At 44.0% G+C, this 22,902-nt stretch overlaps 1 protein-coding gene across 1 annotated transcript in view; it reads left to right on the plus strand.

Annotated features, from left to right (window-relative positions):
• Positions 1 to 22,902, plus strand: part of PELI2 (pellino E3 ubiquitin protein ligase family member 2) — a 195,672-nt gene that overhangs the window by 32,416 nt on the left and 140,354 nt on the right. The window lies entirely within an intron of this gene.

Genomic DNA, 22,902 nt, shown 5'->3' on the forward strand with positions numbered 1-22,902 from the left:
ATAGCGTTTATCCATTCACCAGTGACTGATCGACACTTGGATTGTTTCTGATCTGTTAGGAATAATGTGACTATAGATAATTGCTTGCAAGTCTTTACATGGACAGATGTCTTAGTTTTTCTTTGGTAGATACTTAGGAGTGGAATTACTAGATGTAAGAAGCGTATGTTTAACTTAAATTTTTTGAATGTTTATTTTTGAGAGAGAGACAGAGCGTGAGTGGAGGGGGGGCAGGTGGACAGAGAGAGAGGGAGACACAGAATCCAAAGCAGGCTCCGGGCTCCGAGCTGTCAGCGCAGAGCCCGACGCAAGGCTCGGACTCACCAGCCCTGAGATCCTGACCTGAGCCGAAGTCGGACGCTTAACCGACTGAGCCACCCAGGCGCCCCGTGTTCAATTTCTTTTTAAGAAACTGCCGGACTGTTCTTCAGAGATGCTGTGCCATCCTACTGCGGGCATAGTCTTACTGGCAACAAGTGATTGTGTGCATGGGGCAGGCGGAAGAGAGGACGTGAAAGCCACTGTGGGTGGGATGGTTGCTTGTCTCCTGCTAGGTGTTCTGAATTCCCGCACCCGCACCGAATTGTGCAGGATGGAATTCTGAGGATACTGCTCTCTTTCTGTTCATTGTTTTTCTCTTTATGAGCTCTGGTTTTAGGTGAACTTTTCGTCTGACACTGGAATCTGGGAAAAACACCCCTGTAGTGATCTCCAACTGAGTTAAAACAACCTCTTTATAACTCTGTCTTGCTATTACTTTCAGAAAGTTCTCTGGCTCTGCTTTTAGAAACTTTGGGAAAAGCCAGGAATATGGAGGAGAATGAGTGGATATTTAAGTGTGTGGTTTGGGTGTGTGTCTAAAAGGAAAACTAGAGTGTCTTTATGTCCTTACCAGTGCAGTGTTTTGACCACAGCATTATTAGTGTGACAAGTTGTATTGGAATCAGATTTGGTATAGGACTGGGTGTTTGAACTGTAAACAGCCGGGGAACAGACAGGTTGAGGTTTAATGTTTGAATAGCACTAGATGCAAAGTACAGATGACTTCATACCTTTTTGGTCACAGTATGAAGTTTGCCAAGTTTGGTAGATCTCTTGCCCCTGCCTCCCTCGCTGTTTTTGGCACCACAAAGCAGTGATGCAAACCAGGACCTGGAAGTCAGCCCGGATGCTTCCCTCCCCTCCCACATCTTGTGGGTCACTAAATTAAAAAAAAAAAAAAAATTTTTTTTTTTTTCTTTTGATTGGACTCCTCTTTGCTGTTCCCTTCCTCTCCCCCACCCCCCGGGTCCGTTGCCCCCCGATCCCGTTTTTCTCTGTCCCAGTCCCTCCTTCCTCATGTCTCAATGCTACTGGAGAGATCTGTTAGCAGTGAAAAGCAGTTTACGTGCCCCTGTGAGGATCTGTGTAAAAATGTGTGTGGTGCATGTCGCCTAGAGGGTGAAGTGTAAACTTTCCATTGTGTGAAAGGGTTTTCACGGTGCCGGCCCCTGTGGCCCGTCACATACAGCCTGCAGCCTCAGGGAGCTGCCCGTGGCTGCTCGGATGCCCCTGCCTCTCTGGAATGTCCAGCCTTTGCAGATCCTGTTCTGGTGGTTGGGGAGACCTGTCCTCCTCCATCCTTGTCCCCCCCCCCCCCCCCAAACCCCTGAGTTCATCTTTCCAAGACTGCGGTGCCTAGGTGACCCGAAACCTTCTCAGATGCCTTTACCTCCCCCCGCCCCTCTCTTCCTGCTGCCTCCCTGCACTTTTACGTGCCTCTCTGTCTGACTTGGTCCCACAACACTGCAACTGTGAGCCTACTGTTCTGTCCCTCACTGGGCTGTGTACTCCTAGGTAGCAGGGAGTTCTCTAGGTTCGAGACCCTGCCATCTCGTACAGTGCGTGGCACCAAGTGTGAACTCAGAATTTGCAGACAAGGAGCTGAGGAGTCTGGGCTAAAGGTGGGTGGGAGCAGTAGATATTTGTGGGAAGTGAGATGCCATCTGTGAGCACTGGGAGGAGGCATGTTGGGTCACTCTGTGTCTTTCAGGTAAGTGTAGATGCAAACTCATCTGCTGGTTGGAAGAGTGATCCCACCTCCTTATATTCTTTCGGTACTCAGAAGCCCTCATGTTCAGAAATTATAGAATTAATATTTTACCAGATCCTTGTATACTAGGTTTTAAGTACTCTTTTCTTGTTGTTGTTGTTAGCCTTAGTATGCATGGATCCTTCTGTGAAGGCAAATAGACCTTTAAACGAGAACTGTAATGAAATTGAAACAAGAGTTGTGAGGTTAGATGCCAAAATGTGTGAACCTATTAAGTAAGCTTTAAACCACACATTCCTGATTATTGAAAAGTGAGGGCTTTGCGTACAATGTACTTTTTTTTTCCTGTTTAAATTTCTCTTCGTGCATAGTTCTGCTTCATTCTAGTTAGGTATTCTGGACACCGCAGTTCATCCTTTATCCTTTTTTATTTCTACAACTTGCCAAGGTAATCGCACATGGAATTCTGCTTTATAAAATAATGCCTGCCCGAAGGAGCATGGGGGCCCAGGAAGACAATACTGAGGGCAGAAATGTAAGAATATATCTCATCACCAAGTATTTTTCCATTCAGTTTCACCAGTTCCAGTTTCCTTGGAGATTGGAGCCCACCTTTTACTTTTTCAACCATATTACAATTGTGAAAAACCTTTTTGTCCTCCTGCTAGATTAATTTTTACCCGACCTTTGGGAGTTGTATTGCCTCAGTTCATTTTGAGATTATATCATTTCTCCTACCTTTGCAGCATCTGTGAATAAGGTGTTATTGATCTCTATTTAAAATATCGTGTACTTTATATTTCTCTTCGTTTAAGAGCTCAAGTGTCTTTAGAGGATAATGCAAATATTTTCTTATTTTTAAAGGACATTTAATGTCTGTCTCCTCGCGTACAAAACATACATCTTTTTTTCCTGCCTTTGTTTTTTGGTAGTCGTGGGAGACTTAACAGGTCATGCTTCCCTATAACTTTGTATGCTGGTCCCAGCTATGTTGTGCACAAGATCAATGACTTTCCTAGAAATGTATAGGATAGATATTACCAGTATTGTTAAGGGGAAATTTTAATAACTTAGATCTCGTATTCATGCTATGTTCCTTCTCAAGGCAGGTATAAAGGTAAATAAGGTAAAGTGCTTTGATCTCCTCAAAAGTAAAACAGTTTGAGGAGGAAATATTATACAGATCGTGTCACTGGCAAAAGCGCATTGTAACTGTCAGGTGTGTGTGGTGGTTAACATGAAGATCCAGTGTTGGGGCGCCTGGGTGGCTCCGTCGGTTGAGCGTCCGACTTCGGCTCGGGTCTTGATCTCCTGGTTCGTGAGTTTGAGCCCCATGTCAGGCTCTGAGCTGACAGCTGGGAGCTGGAGCCTGCTTTGGATTCTGTGTCTCCCTCTCTCTGCCTCTCCCTTGCTTGTGCTCTATCTCTCAAAAATACATACACATTAAAAAAATAAAAATAAAAAATATCCGGTGTGAACTGCCAGAACGCCATCTTGGAGGAAACGGTTTCCCCACACATAACCAAAGTAAAGACATTCACTTAAACAGAGTTTCAGATGAAGATGTGCTGTAATGAATGCCATTGTATGTTGATCCTATATAATCTCCCAATTGATCGCATTGCCTGCTACCCCCCTTTTTTTTTTTTGGTGCCCTTTTAAAATACATTTGGTAGTCACTTTAACTTTTTCAGGCCAGCTTATATATCTGACACAATACTGAGCAGTGGTGTTATGCCCAGAATTCGCCATCCCAAAAGACCACCAGGGAGCCAGGTCTGATGCAAAAGCAAGGAGCCTTTATTCAAGCTAGCTCGAGCTCAATCCCCTATCTGCACCAATGCAGCGGTGAGATGCTGGAGAAGCCAGCGAGTTTCAAAAGCACAAAGGTTTTATAGGGGTCTAGGGGCAGTTGGTGAGGTAATGGTCGTGGCCTCCGCCGATTGGCCGGGGAGGGGTCGTGGCCTCCGCCGATTGGCCGGGGAGGGGTCGTGGCCTCCGCCGATTGGCCGGGGAGGGGTCGTGGCCTCCGCCGATTGGCCGGGGAGGGGTCGTGGCCTCCGCCGATTGGCCGGGGAGGGGTCGTGGCCTCCGCCGATTGGCCGGGGAGGGGTCGTGGCCTCCGCCGATTGGCCGGGGAGGGGTCGTGGCCTCCGCCGATTGGCCGGGGAGGGGTCGTGGCCTCCGCCGATTGGCCGGGGAGGGGTCGTGGCCTCCGCCGATTGGCCGGGGAGGGGTCGTGGCCTCCGCCGATTGGCCGGGGAGGGGTCGTGGCCTCCGCCGATTGGCCGGGGAGGGGTCGTGGCCTCCGCCGATTGGCCGGGGAGGGGTCGTGGCCTCCGCCGATTGGCCGGGGAGGGGTCGTGGCCTCCGCCGATTGGCCGGGGAGGGGTCGTGGCCTCCGCCGATTGGCCGGGGAGGGGTCGTGGCCTCCGCCGATTGGCCGGGGAGGGGTCGTGGCCTCCGCCGATTGGCCGGGGAGGGGTCGTGGCCTCCGCCGATTGGCCGGGGAGGGGTCGTGGCCTCCGCCGATTGGCCGGGGAGGGGTCGTGGCCTCCGCCGATTGGCCGGGGAGGGGTCGTGGCCTCCGCCGATTGGCCGGGGAGGGGTCGTGGCCTCCGCCGATTGGCCGGGGAGGGGTCGTGGCCTCCGCCGATTGGCCGGGGAGGGGTCGTGGCCTCCGCCGATTGGCCGGGGAGGGGTCGTGGCCTCCGCCGATTGGCCGGGGAGGGGCCAGAGTCCCATTATGCAGGTTGCCGGGCGTGTTTTGATCGGGAAGTTTGAACGGGTGAGCGGGAGGTTACTCAAGGGGAGGAGGCATGGTCTAGAGGTTTCTGCGGTTTTCCTGGAAATGGGGCCATGTCGGGGACATAGTCACTCAAGATGGAGGACACAGAACAAGATGGAGTTGGCCGGCGTAGGTCTGCTCATTCAGTGGCATGTTTATTAATGAATTTTGGGAGTAAAGATTTTACATCAATAAGAAAGTCTAAATATCTTTATGTATTTCAAGGTATTTACAATACCTGGAAAAGTCTTTTATGATCTCTTATTTCCACAATTCTAAATATCTAAAAGGCTGTCCGGTAGGAAAGGGAAAAGACTTGTGTTGTTTGAAAAGACTTGATACGGACACTGGGTACACAAGGTAAGGAAGCCAAATTTAACTTGAAGACTCGTCACAGAGGCCTGGCCTCCCTTGTGGCTGCCTTCCAGCGGTGGCTGGCCGGCCACCTTCTGTCTCAAAAAGCAGAGTGGACTCTTGGCAGCAGTGGAGATCCCAAAGGTTGCTTCAGACTTGACAGGTAAGACTGAAGTTGAAGGAGATGAAATGAGATTACCTTTTGGACATTAAGGACTTAAGAAAATGAGAGGTGCCAACACCTCTGTCGCATTTACAGCTGGAGCTTAGAAAGAAAAGGTGAAATGAGATTGAAGGTAAATTGGGTGCTGCTGGCTAGAGGCTCCGGTGGTGTTGCAGCCCACACCCGCAGTGTGGGGTGTGTGGCCTCTTTGAAGCGTCTCGGTAACTCAGAAGCTGCAGGAGCTCAGGGGCACATAGCCTCTGCATATACAGTCCCTTCTGTCTCTCCCTGCCCTCTTCTTCTGTTTACTGGGGGCCTTTGCGCTTCCTATCCTATGCATTGCTCTACGGTTTCCTTCTCTGTGAACCTTTTTGTTCGGTGTTCCTATTTACCCCATGCTTAACTGACGCAGGTGCTCCGTCCTTGGCACTCCCTTAGCACTGGACACAGACCTGTTTCAGAACAGCACTGTTTTGTAAATGGTGTATCTGTCTCAGGGGACTGCACTTGCTAAACATGTCGCATGAACTTGACCTTACCTCAACCAATGGAATGTACCTGTTCAGCCAGGACTTAATCAGAGTGTTTGGATTTTCACCCCAGCTCTGTGATGGCGTGCAGGCTGCCTAACCAGTGCCTCAGTTTCTCATCTATGGGATGAGGATATTAACAAGCCCCATGCCCCTTCAGTCTTGTGAAGGAGATTAAATGAGTTGATACATGTAAGGTGCTTAGAATAGAGTCAAGTGTTTAATGAGTTATAGCTATTATCTGGATCAAAGCTGAGAACCAAGTTATTGAGAAAAAAATTACTAGTAGAGCTTATTTAAGAAAGTGGAACAAATTTTGGGCTAAAAACAAAATAAAGTTCCTCTTAAAGATACTCCAAAACACAGTAAAACCTTGGTTTGTGAGCATGATTCATTCCGAAAACATGCTTATAATCCAAAGCACTTGTATGTCAAAGCAATTTTCCCCATTGGAAATAATGGAAACTCAGATGATTCATTCCACAACCCCAAAATATTCATATTAAATAAGTAGCAATTAATAAATAATTAATAATTACTGTAATACAAAGTAATAAAATACAAAATATTAAAAATTTACCTGCACTTACTTTGAAAACCTTCGTGGCTGGCGTGAGGGAGACAGAGAGGGGAGGGTTATTGTGTAGGATGACTTTGACTGTCACTAATGAATCACTGCTATCTATTGGCTCAGTGGAATCTTTTTTTTTTTTTTTTTTTTCATGCAGCTTTAACAAGGAACTTATCCAGTGACACTTACTTTTGCCTCCTTCTGAGGATTTTGCAGAAATGTGACATTACATTGATGGTCACCCACAGTCCACAGTGAGAGAGGGAACCATTGGCTCAGTTATGATCAGGTGATGTTTGGCATCACGTACTACTCGTATTGCAAGACGTTGCATGTTTATCAAGTTACAGTTGATTAGAAATGTTTGCTTGTCTTGCAGAACACTTGCAGAACAAGATACTTGCAATCCAAGATTTTACTGTATATCTAAAATAACAGAGCTGGAAATCTAATAGCTATTTCCTCTCTCTTGAAATAGCCCACCATTGAGCTGTCCATGATGCGTGTACTTCCTAGGGGCCTTTAGGAGGCCAGGTCCCTTTTCTTTTATTACTCAAAGACTTGGTCTCACATTGTACAGGCTGCCCTATTTTCTGGCCATGTTCCAGCCCTCAGGGAAGAGAAAGGTCGGGGAGAGTGGTCTCCACTGTAAGGAGAGGAGCCAGAAATTGTTTGCATTGCTTATGGTCCTATTTTGCTGTCCCAAACAGTCACATAACCACAACCAGCAGCAAGGGAAACCAAGGGGTTCTAGCTTTGCCACTGAATGACACTGAGACTTTGGGGAAGTTGCTTAGCCTCTCTGTGACTTTTTTGTGTGTGTGTGTGTGTGTGTGTCTTTAAAATGAGGGTAGGGGCGCTGGTTGGCTCAGTCGGTTAGGCATTTGACTCTTGATTTCAGCTAAGGTCATGCTCTCATGGTTTGTGGGAGCCTGCTTGGGATTCTCTGTCTCTGCCTTTCCCCCACATGTGTTCTCTCTCTCTCTCTCTTTCAATCTCTCTCTCTAAATAAACATTAAGAAATGGGAATAATAGGAGCACCCACATCACAGGGTTGTGGTGAGGATTACCTTGAGTTAGTCTATGTAGCACCTTGGACAGCACCTGGCACAAAGGAAGCATTGTGTACAGGACCATGATTGTGATGATCTCACTAAAAGGAGGGAGGGAGATGAGTAGGGAGGGAGATGAGTATGGAGGGACCCGCCCGGTGTCCTCCATGGGAGGAAAACCAGAGACTGAGGCTTGGGGCTTCCGCACCGGCCTCCTTACAGGAGGTTTCTGGGAAGCCAGAGCATTGTTGTCATTACTGTAGGTCCCAGGAACTTGTAGGCTCTTGCCCTGTACAGGTCTTGCTTAGGCCTCCCTTGGGTCAGTACGAGAAAGGTTGATGACCATGTTTGTGGTTTTTGACCTCCATTTTTCATTTCTAGCTCCTCTTTTTACTGTAGCTTGTCATTAATATACCAAGAAAGTAAATTAAAAGGAAACGTTGCATTTGTGACCATATTAACTTCTAATTGGAGCATTCATTCTTCCTTTATGGTAGTAAAATGATGGCTATAAAGGGATGTTTCCTGTATTGAAACAGATTTATAATTGATGTCAATTAGAAACTGTGTATTAATTGGGAAAGCTAATATGCAATGTGGCTACTTGGAACTCCCACTCTTCTCTCCCGGCCTTCTCATGTGTTTGTGGTAACCGTGAGCAGCATGGGGTGTCTACACACCGACCTTGGCAGCTCCCGAACTTGAGAGCACGGTTCTGGAAACAGTTACGTGTGTGCCATGACAGTGGGACTCGAGGTTAAGTGATCTTGGGAAATACCACTTGCTGTGTGTGCCACATGGAGATTCGCAGGGCATAGTAGCATATTAAAGGCTGCGAGAAGGATGGCAGCAGAGGAGCCTGCCTGACTTTCTTTGGTTTGCTTGACCAACTTGGAAATGAACTTTTGGATTTCTTGGCTTGAGTAGTGCTGCTGTAACTATCATGGAAGACTGGGTTCTGTATATACTGGTTTTGGCAGGAGGAAAATTCCTGATCAACCTCCAAGTTTAATATAATATACACACCAGGCTCTGATTCCATGAGTTGCCTGCAGTTCCTGCTCTTACTTGTTATTTGTCAGGGTGTAATTATTAAGCCCATTTCCCTGTTCATCTGCAGAGAAAGTATCAGGAAAATGGTCACAGGTGAGAGACAGGAAAAGTGTTGCCTGATTAGTGTTGCTGAGAATTCTATTCTTCTAAGAGTTAATCCAGGAGCAGACTTCAGATTTAAAATTTTCAAAGGCCTATGTCTTAGGCCCTAGAGGCCATTTTTATGCTCTAATAGTAATTTATGAAAGGCAAAAATTTGATTAAGATTCTACATAAAAGAATTAAGTATGTATAGAAGTAGAGAACTTGAGAATTAAAAAAAAATTTTTTTTTTAAATGTTTAATTTTGAGAGAGGGCACACATGCAGGGGAGGAGCAGAGAGAGGGAGACACAAAATCTGAAGCAGGTTCCAGGCTCTGAGCTGTCAGCACAGAGCCCGATGAGGGGCTCGAACCCATGATGTAACCTGAGCTGAGGTCGGAATCAACCAATGGAGCTACCCAGGAGCCCTGAACTTGAGATTTTCTTAACTTAAATATGAGAATGATAGGTGCAAAGGGTTTTTTTGTAGAGTAACCACTTGCCCAGCTGTGGAAGAACCAAGTCCAATTTGTGTGCTAGAGATAATCCATGAACACGTGGTATTTGTGAATGTGACCACTGTAACAATTTAAGATACCTTGTGGCCTTCTACTGAGTATAAATTTAAATCTTCCCATCTTCAGGGTTGATTTATTTTTTTAATTTTTTGAAATTTATGGGTCTTGTTTCAGATCTAAGTTTATCAATACTGTATCAAATAATATGAGGCTACCCTATTTACTATATGCTTTTTAAAACGTTTCATTCTGATTTAAAAAAATATGTTCAACATAGCCCTTTGGGAGGTATATAAAAGTATAAAAAATATATAATTGTCTAGCAGTAATCATTTAATGTATTGGTATATTTCAATTTTTTCTAGGAATATTAAGTAACTGAACATATTAAAGATACCATATGTACATTTTGTATTCTGGTTTTTATAATCCTTTTTCATCACTATTAATTTGTGGTAAATACAATTTCATCATGTAGAATTATAGGATCTACTTAATCCATGATTGAATATTTAGGTTACTTGCAGTTTTTGCCATTATAAATAATGACATAATTAACATCTTTGTGCATAAAACTCGCATTTCAAAATTATGTTCAGAGAATAGATCTTTCAAAATAGAATTACTAGGTCAAAGAACATGAGTACTTTTGTAAGCATGTTGATACACATTAAGTTATTTTACAGAGAAATTATACCAATTAACCTTCTCACCAGAGGTGTGTTAGTGACAAGAGGTCATTTCAACAGTTTGGTAATTTTACTGGCAAATAATTTTATTTAAAAAATTTTTTAATGTCTATTTTTGAGAGAGAGGGAGAGACAGAGGTGAGCGGGGGAGGGCGGGGGGTGGGGACAGAGAGAGAGGGAGACACAGAATCTGAAGCAGGCTCCAGGCTCTGAGCTGTCAGCACAGAGCCCCACGTGGGGCTTGAACTCACAAACAGTGAGATCATGACCTGAGCTGAAGTCAGACACTTAACCAACTAAGCCACCCAGGCGCCCCAGCAGATAATAATTTTAATTTGCATTTCTTTGATTACTGATGAGATTGAACATTTAAAAAGTGTTCATTAGCCATTGTTTGTTTCTCTGAAGTTTCTATTCATGTTCTTTATTTTTCTATTATGTATCTAGGGGAATGTCTGTTTTTTTTCCTTCTAAAAACATTTACCTAGTAAAGGTATTAAGTTTCTGTCATATTATTGCCAATATTTTTTTCTAGCTTTGGATGTGTATTCTTATAATTGTTGTGCAGAATTTCAGATTTTTACATATTTAAGTGTACTTGTCCTTTTCTTTGTAATTTTTTCCACTATATGTAGAACATTATTTTTCGTATCCTTGAACCAGTGATCAGCTTTGATTTCTTTAGTTTTATGACTATTGTTCATTTATTTGTTGAGTATTTCAGAATTTTGTGGTGGAGGGGAACATGTAGCGCAACACTTTTTTTTTTTTTTTTTCTCCTTTTAAAGTAGTCGGTTTCCGTACACAATTCACTGAATAATCCAACTTTTCCCATTGACTTACAGACCTTTCTTCATCTTCTATTACTTTCTTATGTAGTCAAGATTCTATTTCTGGAATATTTCTTTGGTTCCATTAGTTTGTGGGTTTTGTTCTCAAGTAATCTGTTTTAATTACTACAGCAATACCACTTAAGTTGTATATCTTTTCCTACAGTTAATACTCAATTCAAGTTTTTAGTTAGGCAAGGATTTTTAGAACAGTATTTAGTAAAGATGGTAATAATCATCCTTATTTTATTTCTGATTTTTAATACAAATGCTTTTACTGTTTTACTTTTAAATAATTGTGGGAAGGAAATGTTCTTTGTGGCTCTTAAAAACATCAATCTGTAATAAACTTATCAAATGCCTTTTCGGTATCTATATGAAGTCTGAATTTGGAAGTTGTTTATACAGTGAATTTTTGTAAGTGAATCACACTTCGTGAGAACTTCCATTGCATATTCCAAAATGTGTCCCTAGAGAAAATGCTTAGGCCTCAAGCAAAATACATTTTTTTTGATGCCAGAAACTTTGCTTTCCCTCAAAGGCAGTAGGACATTTTCTTAATTACCAGATAGAAACACCTCTTCTTCAAGCAGGAAGATGGAGTCTGGAAGACCTTGGCCCTATTCTGAGGAACTCTTTTAGAAACAATGTCCAAAACTTAAATTCTAGAAATCCTAAAGGCAGAATTTGAACGAAGATTCAGGAACCTACTACCAACCTAGCTAAGTGCCTCAAAGATGCTTCTTGATTTGACTTGAACATCTATTCCAACACTGTCGAGTCGAAGCTTATGTGATGATGGAAAGGTTCCAAAGCCCTGCTGCCCAGTAGGGTGGACACCGGCCACATCTGGCTGTTGAGCACTTGAAATATGGCTAGCATGAAGAACTGAATTTTTACGTCCGGTTAAAATGTAAATAGCTGTATGCGGCTAATGGTGCTATAGTGGATAATGCAGATCTGTACAATGAGTCAGGATATATCGGAGGTCACTTGTAGCTCTCAAACTGTGCCTCTCTAATATGGCTAGAAATATCCTAAGAAATATTAGATTTTAAGAATTTGTAAGTTGGGAGATTTGGGATGGAAACCTCGAAGTTCTAATTTCTGAATTCTTGATAAGATACTCCCTGTATTCAGATTATGTACCTGAGCATTGACTGACTCCTAGTATCCACTTAAAACATCGTATTTGTGGTATTGACAAGTTAATATATTTTCCTGGTGAATGTGAAGTTTTTCCTTTTGTAGTTGATGGGCTAATATGCCAAACCAAAACTAACTTCTAGATCATCTTCTATAGCATTGAAGGTTGGTTGTTATAAAATCATTCACCACAGCTGCTCAGAAGTCCTTTTGTGTAACTGACCTGATCCACCTACTACTGCTTTTCAAAAATGTGACTTTAGGCAGTGCTTTCATTTTCTTGAAATAAACTTGATTTTATATACTAATATTTTCCAATCTTGTATTGCAACTCTTATATTCAGGTGTTCTAGAAATAAAAAAATCTTTTAAAAAAGTTATGTGAAAGGTTCTCCATGTAGTCTCCATATGCATGAGGTAAAGCCACCATTGGGTTTATGTTTTGCAGCCCATTAAAGTATTTATATTTGGTGTAAACCATTCATTCCCCTCATTCTGTCATGGGTAATTGATTCGAGTGAATATATTGTATAATCCTCTTCAACTTAGTTGTTACACACAGTAGCAATTATGTATCTTTTAAATCATCAAGGCATTGGCCAGCAAGGTTTCAAAAGTTAGGTGTCTTGCTCTGACACGCCTATATTTCTAGGAATTTCTAAATTCAGGTGCGTTTGCTAAAGGTTTACGGTAAACATTTGTTTAGGATACATTAGTAAAGGATAGATTAGTGTGATTCTTCACAAAATTTTAAAAAAGGAAAAGAGATTGTAAGTAATTATTTTAGTTATTAAGAATAGTTAGAACTTATTTATCTGTATTATACAGAAAAGATTGCAATGCTAGTTTCAGTTTCTGGCTTTAATTCTTTAGACCAGTTAAAAACTCTTTGTACGTCAAGTTCTTTAGTTGAAATGCCCATAGCTTTAGTACATGTTAGATGATGGGCCCAATGCTAGTTTCAGATGCTCCCTTTTTAGGCAACGTTTGAGATGTTCACTTTTTAGAGGGCTCTTACTATGGTGGAAGTTGTATATGAACAGATTTAAAAGAATCCGTGCTCTGCCAGATAGTAATTTTATCCTAATTCTTTTATGTCTAAATTTGAATTTTAGAGACTAAGATCTTTATATACGCATGTAGCTGACTTGAGGGACCACAGCTTTTGATTGACATAATTTATTGAAGACCTAGAATTTGATATTTGATTCCCCTCATTAAAAAGTATACATTAAAAAAAATTTTTTTTCCTAATTTAAAAAGGGACACATTTGGAATTCTTATCTTCCTTCAGAATGAGAGAGTCTTTATATATAAAACTTTGGGCATATATTTGATGGTTTATGTGTCTTTAGCCCAAAGTCTTTAGGTACTGAGGGAGCTACTTAATTTGCTTTTGAAATTCAGAACATCATTTCATTTTTGCCATATAATGCTGTGTAACAGGTCATCCCCAAACTCTGTGCCTTTTAAAACAATAATCATTTATTGTCATGAATCCGTGGGTTGGTTGAGACGGCTCTGCTTTAGGCAGTGATGGAGTGGCTTTGCTTCATGCTGCATATATGTGGTTTGGATCTCCTCCAAGTGTCTCTCCTTCTCCTTGGCAGGCTGGCTGGGACATAGTCTTCCTATGGCCATGTCAGAGATGCCAGAAGATAATCTCAAGTACCAAGCACATCTCAAGCCCCTGTTTGCATCACATTTGTTAACATTCATTGGCCAAAGCAAGTCACATGGCCCAACCCCACGTCCAGGGCAAGGCAGTTAACTGGAGCTATAAAGTCATGGCTAAGGGCGTGTCTTCTTTCATGTCTACCATGTACAATTTATGCACCTGATCATCTTAATTTAGGTGACGAGAGGCTAAAATAAGCAAATGTTAAAGTGACGAAGAATGAACGTTTGGGATTTAATCTGTTTTTCCAAAATGGCGAAATACGTAAAGGGGTGTAGAGTGTAAGATGGTACTCATTCAAGAATAAGATGAATCTTTACCTGGTTCTCAAATTGTACAATATCTCAAATTGTACTATATCAAATCCATTTTTTGCCACACTTTTTTTTTCCCTCTTTGTGATCTTTTCTCTGTTAGGGATCAAATCACTGAAGAGTAATACTTTAATTCTCACCTATAAGTTAAACAGTTGATTCTCTGTAAAGCAGTAAGATTAATACATATTTAATTGGAGGTGTTTGGACTGTTGGAGCCATGACCGAATAAAAGAAGTAGTCTTAGATCTTGTAAGAGTAACAAGTTTTCCCTATTCCCGACATTTTGCGTATCTTTATTCAATGAAAAATGTTCTGCTGTTGACCCCCCAGCAATACTTAGCAAAGATTCAATACAGTAAAAAAAAAAAAAAAAAAAAAAAAAAACGAAATACAACTTGTGGATTTAACCAATTTGATGAAAAAGGGAGGAGAAATACCTCAAAGGAGCAAATGGCTGAGTAGGAGATGATAAAGGAATGGTTTATGAAAAGAACATTTTTTTAGGTAGACTGGATTTGCTGTGCACGTTGGTTGCTTTTGAACGGCCTGGTTGGAGGAGGGAGCACATAGGGAGGGGTGACCCTCTAGAGTCCACAGGAATGGGATGGATGCAAGAAAGAGCAATGGCACAGGGAGGCTGGGGCCATGCCTCTCCTGAGCTCCTCTCCTAGCACGCTGCAGCAGAATCCAAACCATAGAATGTTCTGCCTTCCTACATTATGGGGAAGGAAAGTGAGGTTCTGAGAAGTTCCAGGACTTGTGCAAAGTCCCCTGTGGGATTAGATGCAGGGCCAGGATGGCCATCCCCATACTTCTTGCTGCAAGGGGCGTGTGGGTGTACAAACCCAGGAAGAACAGCCTAAAAACCTCCCGGTGTGGGGGTAGTATTGTGTTCCTGTTATAAAAAACTTTTTAATATTTCACTTTGGGAAATATTTTGGTATGCGGAAGCTAAAACACCTCCAGATAAGAAAAGGCAACCTCTGAAAATATAGCTGTCGTGAAGATTTGGGAGGCTTTTGGAAGTGTGGCGGCCATAAAAGACAGTTGTGTCAGTAATGGCTGAAACAGTCACCTTCCTTAGACAAGAGGACGGTATTTTAGTTGGGTGTAATGCTTTCTGTGCCCTTATATACTTGAAACGCTTGAAAGAGGCTTAGAAATCTTTTTAAAATTTGTAATTTTGTGTTGCTGTCTTCGTAGCTGAAGGAACAGGCCCATCTTCAGTAAGTTCACAGCACAGGATGGGAAAAGGGTTGCAGCTGGAATTGCTGGTGATCCCTGCACCCCCATCACTGTGTCCACACTAATGTGGTGACTGTTTCATTGAGCCCCTCCTCAGTTTGAAGGGACCACGTGGAGTTGAAGAGGCTTGTGCATATGAAAAGGAAACTTCTCAGGGCGCCTGGGTGGCTTAGTTAGTGAAGCATCTGACCTCGGCTCAGGTCACGATCTCATGGTTCATGAGTTCAAGTCCTGCTTAGGGCTCTGTGCTGACCGCTGAGAGGCTGGAGTCTGCTTCAGATTCTGTGTCTCCCTCTCTCTCTGCACCTCTCCTGCTCGGCGCTCTCTCAAAAATAAACATTAAAAAAAATTAAAACATTAAAAAGGAAACTTCTCAAAAGCATTCACCAAAACGGTGTAAGAAAAATGGAAGATGAACCTGTGCCATCACACAGGTCAGCTATAGCAGACAACCGTTAAAGGTTCCATGAGTCCCATCCCATGTGTAGGGCGTGGCAAGACCTGTCACTGTCCAGGTTCAAAACTTAATGTTTGGATTCATTTTTTCCCATTGTTTTCTAACTCAATTTCAGCAGCGTTTGTCAGTATTATTTTCCAATTCTGTTACCTTGTCTGCCTTTGCCTGACTCTGTTAAGAGGCAAGTACCTTAAGGTTAGTACCCTTAGCCCCTTAGGCTCTGGCCCTGAGGCCTGACTCCCCCTCCCGCCCTCCCTCCCCCAGGTACTACCCGGGATGCATTCTTGAGTGAACATATTCGTTTCATATTGATTGAACGTTAAGTAGCTACTTGAGGCAAAGACCCTTTCCAGCCAGAAGTGGGGCGTTGAAAATTCTCATTTTAAGGCCAAGCCCAGGAAGATTTTCTGAATGAACTGATGTTTAAAAAGCAGCAGGTTATCACCAGAGGGGATACACTGTTCCAGTGCTGTCATAATTAGTTCTCTGGCTAGAAATGAATATCTATTTATGTAACCCTACGGTATTTGTTAGGCACAGAGAAATAAACGCTGTTGGGTCCCAGGGCTTTATATATAAAGTTCATTCGGGCAAGGCAAATCCAGATGCGTTATGACAGATGAAATAATGAGCGAGGCCCTAATAATGTCAGGCTGGTGTCAGGCATTTAATTGGTTTATGTGCATTTTCTTACAGTTCCACTGGTGCATTCACTCTCATGGTGAGTTAGTGTGTGCTCTGTCGAAGCAGGTGCCACAGTGCAAGAGTTTATCAGACTGTGTGCCCTGCCTTCACGTCTCTCACCTGTGGGGTCACTGACGTGTTCATCTGCGTTGTACAGCCTCCTTTGGTTGTAGTAGGTGCTTGTGATTGATCTGTGCAAGTGACAGAAATGTTGCTTTCGAGAGAGGGCAGAGCGTTCAGGCTGCAGTGGGAAGCCGTGCTGCTTCTGGAATGTGGTTCTGTAATGCTGATGATGCCTCCACTTGTGTACCCCACATCTTCTTCCCTGTTTCCACATGGATGCTGCTCTGAGCTCAGGCTGGTCGAGATCAAACGTGATGCCTCCAAAATGTAACTGGTAGCCTCTAGCACACGTCTCTTGCCATTTCCCATAGAAAATTCTTTTTGACGAATGCATTTTTAGGTGGTAGGCATCTTAAGACTGCATCTTTGTGTTGTGTGCCAAGAAATGCCTTGAATTTAAAAATTGTCGGTGTCTACTGGAAGGAATGACGCTTGGAGTCAGACAAAAGTAGGTGTGGATTCAGGTTCAGCCTGTCCTTTCCTAGCTGTGCAAGTTTGTGTTTCAGCCATTCTGTCCACTGGGAGTGATAACACCTCCCTCCCTGAGTTTCTTGGCACAAAGCATTTGCTGTGCACTTACTACGGAAAATATTCGAACTCTGAATCTTAATCCAGGGAAAACCCTCAATTTGTGAGGCTTCTTAAACAGGGTTTTCATTGTCCTTCACAGCATCCAAGTACTTTTACTGTTAACACCAACTATTTGCTCTGCGTATGTGAAGAGTTAAGATTTCATCACATGCTTACTAAATAAGTGGATGTTTTTAAAGTCTCCAGAATTTTTTTTTAATGGGAAGCTTGAAAAGCAACTTGTGGATTTGAATCAAAATGCCCCTGTTAAGCAGCTAAAACAGGTGTGTCAGCAGCACTTGGAAATATTCTTTCTACAAACTGACTGGCTGAAGAGCTTGCCAGGCCAGGGGATATTCTGCCCTTCTTTCTTGGAAAGAAGCCTTTTGCCTTTGTAGGCAGAATCACATCTTTAGCTCTACTCCATTACACAGAAGATGGTCGTGTCTTGTCATGTAGTAACCCTGGGTGGGTTTCAGTGCCTGTGAGCCCTGTGCAGTGTGCCAGGTGGTGGGGACGGACTTGATGTTCCCTGGTCTGGATGGGGAGTCAGGAAGTAGGAGGGGAAGATTATGTGATGGTGTTCAGGAGGAGGTGACCGTGCTTGACAGATCAGGGGATGAAGGAGAGGCTGTGAGGAGGGAGAAGGGAGTATTGGGGCTTGTTCTAGTGTAACCAACTACCCCCAACTCACTGGGTTGATACAACAACCATCTTATCTATTGCACCGTTCTGTGGGTCAGGAATTTAGGCAGTGCTCAGCTGGGCAGTTTTTCTGCCCCATTTGGTACCCTTTGGTGATCGTCAGCTGAGGGATGGTCTGGTCTGGAAGGTCCAAGGCTGCTTCATTCATGTGACTGGCGCCTTAACTGGGTGGTTGGAAGGCTGGGCTCTGCTGAGACTGCTGACTGGAGCCCCTACGTGTGGCCTCCCCAGCATGGTGGTCCCAGGTCTCTTCCATGGCGGCTCAAGGCTCACAAAAGACCCAGGCAGAAGCTGCGAGGCTCTTTCAGACCTGGCTTGGGAAATCTCAGAACATCACTTCCTCTACATCCTATTGGGAAGCAGGTCCCTTACCAGCGCAGGCCAGCGCAGGTGTAGGGAGGGGGGAACTAGACTCACCTCTCACTGGGAGAAGTCATGGGCATCTGTGTTCATCTCTGATCTGCCACTCTGATACAAGAGCCAGTGGGAGACTTTTGGAGTGGGGTGGGGGTTGAGTAGGGTGGTGGCGTGACACATGACCAAATGTACTTTTATTTTTTTATGTTTATTTGAGAGAAAGGACATGTGCGAGAGCGTGGGGGGAGGGACAGAGAGAGAGAGGGAGACAGAGAATCCCAAGCAGGCTCCACACTGCCAGCACAGAGCCGGATGCAGGGCTCAAACTCACAAACTGTGAGATCATGACCTGAGTCGAAGCCAAGAGTTGGACACTTAACCGACTGAGCCACCCAGGTATCCCCAAATGTACTTTTAGATTTGGGGCAAAGATCAGATGATAGTGGATTGAAGAGTCTATGGGCACTAGAAGCAGGGCAGTGGGCGAGGAGCTCTCTTGGCTGTGAAGAGAAGGTGGTATGGGAGGGGAGGCTCAGAGGGAGACCCAGGGTCTAGGGGCTGGCTTGTGTTACTTGTTTACTCTGAAGATGGGTGAGGTCACCAATGACCCAGTCTGTTCCAGATCATGGAAGTACATTTCTGTTCTATGAACTGGACTTTTAACTGATTAAACACTGTAACTTCTCTTGCCTCCTTCGTGTCTTTCCCGGGATACCCCTGTAATTCCTTTTGTCTTCCTAATAATGCCATCCCCCTGGCCTAGGCCAGAAGCCTGTATGCCATTACCTTTCTCTGTCCCTCCCTCCGTGCAGCCAAATGGGTCTCCAAATACTATTGATACTTGTCTTCAGAACCGAGGAGCTCAACTGTGGCTGCAAGTGCACGTCCCCTGTGGAACTTTGACAGTGTGCACACCTGGAGCCCTGTACCAGAACTGCCGACTCAGCATCTCTTGAGACCTGGGTGTGCATAGGTTCGTAAAGCTTCCCTGGTGATTCTCATGCTGACTTAGCACTGAAAACAACTCTCTGCAAGCTTTGTCTAATCCTCCAGTTCCTTTCCTTGCTGCTTGGGTTTAGGCCGTTAAAGTTTCCCGTGGCTATCAGGACGAATTCCGACCAACATGGTGGCTCAAGGGGGCAGAATTTATTCTCCCAGTTCTGGAGGCCTCAAGTCTGGAGTCATGGTGCAGGCAAGGCCATACTGCCTCCAGGAGCCCAGGGGGTGGGGGTGGGGGGCAGGATCTTGCTTCTTCCTGCTTCCTGGAGGCTCCACGCATTCCTTGGTTTGTGAGGGTCTAGCCCCAGTCTCTGCCTTCATGTTCCCATGGTCCTCTCTGTCTCTTCCCCTGTGTGTCTCTTTATGAAAATGCTTGTTCTTGGGTTTAGGGCCCTCCAGTGACCTAGGATGATTTCATCTCCAGGGCTTTAACTACATCTGCAAAGACCCTTTTTACAAAGGTCTGGGACATGGTCCCATTGACTTGGGGGCCACTATGTGACCCGCTCCACTTCCCATATGGGTAGGCTTCTTCTGCCATCTGGTCATCTTGAGTCCAGTCTGGCTGTCCATCCTGCGCTGTGCTGCCCTAGCGATGACTTTATATCCAATTGTGTTAGTCCTTTGCTTAAACTTACCAGCTCCCCATTCCCCTTAGGGTAAAAAGCCATGCCCCTTATGGAGTGCCAGGCTGTTGTGTAACCTGGCCTCTGCCTTTTCCCTGCCCCCCCCGCCGCCCCACTACTTCTCTTCCCTTGAACTCTTTGCTTTCACAGTAATGAACTGCCTATACTCCTTGTCCTTGTATATAGTATTGCCCCACCTTCCCCCTGTAGTGTTGTTCACATTTCAAGGCCGTTCAAGCATTGGGGCTCCTGCGTGGCTCAGTTAAGTGTCTGACTCTTGGTTTCAGCTCAGGTCATGCTCTCACAGCTCGTGGGTTCGAGCCCCGCATTGGGTGCTGTGCTGACAGTACAGAGCCTGCTTGGGATTCTCTCTCTCCCTCTCTCTCTTCCCTGCCCTTCTTCCCACTCATGTTCTCTTTCTCTCTCAAATAAAATAAATTTTAACAAACAAAAAAGGCCATTCAAGCATTGTATCCTCCATGCAACTTTCCTTCATGCTTCTTCCCACGTGCTTTGTGCCCTAGTGCATCTTGTTGTTTACATACCTTATCACACTAGTTTTTATGCCTTTCTTTGCTTTTAAGTGGAGTGATCTGAAGACAAGGAAACTGATACTCATCACTGTAGCTCTAGTACTTGGTCATTCATTCAGTATTCATAACGCCATGTAGCTTAACCTAATTAGAAACTTGTCTCGTTGGTACCCTATTTCCAATAGGAAATGCCTCCGATTTCCAGTAGGATTTGTTACTGAGCATGGTCTAGATGGATTGAGTAAGTAGGTAACCTGTGTGTAGGCTGGCTTACTGTTTGCTTAACCTGCAGGTATCGTGCTTGGGCAACGTAAACATTTCTGCGTATGGTAAGATGACACGTCTGTTTTTTGCGGGTTTATCCTCCCCTTTATGGTAGATAGGACTTTGGGGTTGTAGGTAGCAGAAACCAACCTGAGTTAGCCGAAACTAGAAAGAATTTCACGAACAAGGGTCAGCATGCATCTGGGTCACTAGAAGCCCTAAGGATCCTTTATCTCTTGTTGTTGCTTGTCTCCGTTCATCTGCTTCATTCCTCACTTCTCTGCTGCTTCATCATGTGACACATTGTGACATCCCCACAGTTTGTGCACTTCGATTTTGCAGCCCTGGACATCCGCAGAGACTGGCTGGGTGTGTCTCAGGGTCAGTGTTGTGTTTTCTGGGATGAGAAGGTCATTGGCCAATGTGGGCCAGCTGTCCACCTCCAGCCATTCAGCGACAGTGTGGTGGGGAGGGTGCCGGCCTGGCCATTTCACTCACGCGTGGTGCTCAGGCTCACCTTAGGGAGTTAAGGGATGGATGCCTGAGGAGGGAGTGTGGTGGTGAGTGGATCCCCGAGAAGCATCTGACACGCTCTTGCTAGGTTTAGTGTGCACTTAAAAGATGCAGTAGAGAGCTGGGGAGACTCGACGGGGCCCGGGAAATCCTGCCAGATCCTGTACCATTTGCCTTGAGGCTTCAGTGGTGAAAATATTCCTCTAAATTGTTGAGAGCCCTAGTAGCTTTAATTGATTTCCACATGTTTTTCTTAGTACAAAATATTCATCTTGATTTAAGTGATTGGGAAATATGTTAAAGCAAAGCGGGTTTATAATGGTGGTTTTCTTATGGGTACATTCATTAAAGTAGCAATCACAAACACGTGTAAGAAAACAATGTATGTTTTGATCTTGCCTCAGAAAAAGGAGACTGGAAATAAATCATCTCTGTATTCTGGAGACACTTTTATGTAGCGCGTGTTTCTTTGTGATGGAAATGGGAACAGATTAAAAACACAGCAGGAATAACTTCGAGTGATAATTTAAATCCATCCTCAAACTGTAGCTACCAAATTGTAACAAAAAACCCCTTTGTTCCAACTCTTACTGTCAGTGAGCCTGATGTCCCCTTCGCCATACTGGCCACCAGGTACTTCTGGGTGGGGCTCAACAGAGACAGAGGTAAGACTTGGAGGAGAGGAATGAGCCACTAGATGTGCTCTCCCTGACTTTGGTGTTCTGAAGGAGCTGTCCTATGTATGTAAAACTCAAAAGATTCCCTTCCCTTCTTTCTATTCTCTTCTTTAAAGGAACTTCTCCAAAGAAGGAGATGGAGAATAGTCATGCCAGTGTGGCAACATGAGACCTTGGTCAGAACTTACAGAGACCTTTTAATCGAGTTAGAAGTACAATGGAAAGAATCACTAACTGCAGTCCTGCATTTCTTTTCTTTTTTTTTTTTTTAAGTTTGTTTATTTTGAGAGAGACAGAACATGAGTCAGGGAGAGGGAGAGAGAGAATCCCAAGCAGGCTCTGTGCTGTCAGCATGGAGCCCTATTTGGGGCTCTGTCCCATGAACCATGAGATCGTGACGTGAGCTGAAACCAAGAGGTGGACGCTTAACTGACTGAGCCTCCCAGGTGCCCCCTGCATTTCTTTTAAACACTGGTATTGGGGCGCCTGGGTGGCTTGGTTGGTTAAGCATCCGACTTCGGCTCAGGTCATGATCTCACAGTCCGTGAGTTTGAGCCCCGCGTCCGGCTCTGTGCTGACCGCTCAGAGCCTGGAGCCTGTTTCCGATTCTGTGTCTCCCTCTCTCTGCCCCTCCCCCGTTCATGCTCTGTCTCTCTCTGTCTCAAAAATAAATAAATGTTAAACACTGGTATTAACTTCAGGTATTAATGTGGGAGAGCTACATTAAGAACATTGTTTTCCAGATGACTTTTTAACTTATTTGACAGTTTGGACTAAAACTCCTCTTTTTTTATTTCTGGGCCTCTTTACGGGCAACCCTCTTGTGACGAACGTAAAATCGGATTTCACAAGTATTTTTGCCTACCTGACCGTATACGGTTCGAATAGCAATGGGAATGAATGTAGAGAATTCAGAACTCTTAAGACTGCAAGTAACTAAATTTGGTCTTCTTACAAATAAAGATCCTAAAGACATTAACATGATTTGGGAGTGAGAGATGAGGTTTAATTAGTATGCTATTTTCTAACTAGTTCATTTAAAAATATTTCTTGAGTGTTTCTCTGGGGTCCATTAGAACAACACTTGCTAAATTGAGCCAGCTCTAATACAGCCTCTGCAGAATTCTCATTTGCTTATTTATACTGTCTCTTTCCAAAAAGATTTGAAGAGTCTGACTTTATAGAATAGGAAACCTATAATTACTTTGTACATCACCCTTAAATTAAGTTTCTGGAAGTGATTTGAATTTCATTACAGCTGAAGTCTGTTTTACAGCCCGTTCCTTCTATGGGGTGTTTAGTGGGCAGCTTTTTATGACCATCCCTGTGTCTCCCCTTTTTCCATC

The sequence above is a fragment of the Panthera tigris genome, chromosome B3 (genome assembly GCF_018350195.1).
Source record: "Panthera tigris isolate Pti1 chromosome B3, P.tigris_Pti1_mat1.1, whole genome shotgun sequence".
Taxonomy (NCBI): domain Eukaryota; kingdom Metazoa; phylum Chordata; class Mammalia; order Carnivora; family Felidae; genus Panthera; species Panthera tigris.